Genomic DNA, 3,071 nt, shown 5'->3' on the forward strand with positions numbered 1-3,071 from the left:
GGAATGAAGTATTTTAGACCAGCTTCTTACCTGGAAAACAGTCTCTCTGTATTTCAGTTGGACTTCTTATTAAATAAATGCAGCGTTATTTCATAGAAACATAGAATATCCTGAGTTGGAAGGGACTCGCAAGGATCATCAAGTTCAACTCCTGACTCCACACAGGGCAACCTAAAAGTTAAACCAGATGGCCTGAGAGTTGTTCAAATGCTTCTCGAACAACAATGGGCTTGGGGCCACGACCACTTCCCTGGACAGCTTGTTCCAGTGTTTGATCACCCTCTCAGGGAAGAACTTTCTCCTAGCACCTAAGCTGAGCTTCCCCTGACACAGCTTTAAGCCATCCCCTCGCGTCCCATTACCAGACACCAGGGAGAAGGGCTCAGCACCTCCCTCTCTGCTCCCCGCCGAGGAGGCTGCAGGCAGCAATGAGGCCACCCCTCAGCCTCCTCGTCTCCAGGCTGCACAAACCTAGTACCTTAGCTGCTCCTCGTAACTCATGTCCTCTATTCCTTTCATCACCTTGGTTGCTCTCCTTTACAATTTCACATTGTAAATATTCTTGATAGATTGGATCTTATTGAATTCAAAGCCTTAAAATCCTTTATGGTCTCAAAAAAAAAAGGCAATTTGTAATATCCAAATTCAATGAAATAGTAAATGAAAATGAACCCTTGATCAAAAGCAAATTACTAGGAGGTAAAAGAAACTTTGTGAGAATGCAAATGAAGACCTGCAAGGAGCTCTGTCATCTTAATGAATATTTGTGATGTTCTATTGGCATACTGAGCTCAGAGGAGAGGAATAAAGCAGTCCTATCTAAAAATTTATCTGGTAAAATTTAACCATATGTTGGCACTTTCATAATTTACAACAATGAAAGTAATCAGATTATGACCTGACTGAGAGGTAAGAGCAATCATCCCATACTTTGGGTTTCAGTTCAGCTCCTATCAGCCAAAACAAAAATCACAGTGTTTTTTTCATTGGGTACAACTTAGTTGTGCCCCAAGATATACAACAGATATGTGCCCCTAAAGCCACGACGACAACACTGATGAAGGCAGAGGGTATTGCCATTGCTGTCCTTGACACAGATAGCTCTGTGTAGCTGGCTTTGTTCTTGCACATAATGAACCCAGGGCAGGGACTCAAATGGAGCTATTTCCTCGTCTCATCAACCAGCCTCTGCATCAGGGGTCACACCAGAGCAAGAGGAGCGGGAGGCCACTTCACCGTCTGGTCACTTCTCAGCCCATATCTCCATTAGTAAAACCAGCAGCGGGAATGAAGACCTCAGAGAAGAGCAGCGCTCTGCTCCTACCGGGAGGGAGCCAAGGAAGAGTTGAACCAGAGGCAGAATATACAACTTGAGGGGCAGCCTGCAGGCCACTGCCACCTCAGCCACCAAGGAGGCGAAAAACTAATTCCTGCACTTCACTTTTAAAATCTGCTCTCATCTCCCTCGTCTACCGGGTTCAACCAACTGTACATGCTTTATTTTTTACCTTCCAATGTCACAGTATCTTCCAGTACCAAGGATATTATTGTACTGCTATTTCCACCCAAGTCAGTGTCAGGATTTACACTAACTCCTGTTAGACAGACTGCATCATATAATACAATCTTAAGTACTGATTTGTTGACATAAAGCATACAAATGAGAACAGGCAAGCACAGGAAAGAAACCAGAATTGCTGTTTTTCTCTCATGGCAACTAATCGCTTTCTGCCACCCCAAACTCCTGCTCCAGGGCAAGCGTGAAGCCATTGATCTTCTCTGGACACTGCAGACTCTAAGACAGGAAGGTCAATAAATGACCTGAGACCAGTAACAACTTAGTATTTCCATATGATCATTGTTCCCCCCCAAGCTCTTCTGTATGCTCTCTGGAAACACTGGAATAATACTCAAAGTATGAACATACTAGACACAAACAGACAAAACCCCACAACGTTACACTCCAAGTAATTTCTTACAGACATCTTCAAAACCAGACAAGTGTATGTTTTTCTACCAAAGCTGAACATATGGAGGAAAAAAACAAAAGACTTTTCTTCATGTTCAATGTGAAATGAACATTACAGGTAACAGCTTCTGCTGGGAACTCCTAGACTTAATAAATAGTCTGCAGGTCACCCGGTTACAGAGCTTGGCTTTGAAAGACTCAGCTGAAAAAATAAAACACTATTTTGTGCCTGTAATTTACAAGACAGTTTTGTCACCCACAATTAAGTGTTATCTTAAATTAGGAATTTTTATGTATACAGTTGCCTGACTGTGCCCACAAATCAGACAGCCAGATTATTAATTCCTTTTTTATTTTACTAGAGACACACTTGGAACCTCAAAACTGGAGGAAAACTACATATCCAATCACCATTTCACAGGCAATCTCTCCCAACTAGGAAAAGGACTGAGCAGATCAGGAATTGACAAGGCTATCCACAGGACGGGCACAGCTCACTGAAGGGCACCACAGAAACTCAAAAGGGAAGACAGCGTTTCTGTCTTCAGAACAAGTTCAGTTAAGCTGCAAGAGCACATGAAAGGAGACGAAGTAAAGCACCTAGATGTTTATTAACTGCCAACTTTTCATCCTGTGTAGTGAATGAGTCAACAAGCCAGGGAAGTAATATGCAAGACTGTAACTAAAGACAGCTTTAGCTGTCAAAATAAAGGGGTAAAAATAAAGGTTGCACAGGGAAATAAAAATGGGACCTAATAAAGTAGCAGGAATTTTCATAGAAAAAATTAGGTTAATGGCCATGGTTACTATAAATATGAATGACAAAGGGGGGTGGGGGGAAGATGGGTTGAGAAGTCACAATTGTTCAGGCACTAAATAGCTTGCAAGCTACACCCAAGTTTCAGGTTCTCCTGAACTTTTTTTCACATAGAATGCATGTCTGGCTTCTATTTCTAAAGAAGGCGGTTGCTAGACATCCAGTTTGTAAAAAAGGCTGAAAAGGCCAGCAAGCATCTTCACACTGTAATAAGCTCAAGATCAGTAAGAGTCAGTCATTACACCTTGCAGCAAGGAGAATTAAACTTCAACGAGTTCTGCACAG

Source organism: Cariama cristata, unplaced genomic scaffold, assembly GCF_000690535.1.
Source record: "Cariama cristata isolate BGI_N322 unplaced genomic scaffold, ASM69053v1 scaffold4069, whole genome shotgun sequence".
Taxonomy (NCBI): Eukaryota; Metazoa; Chordata; class Aves; order Cariamiformes; family Cariamidae; genus Cariama; species Cariama cristata.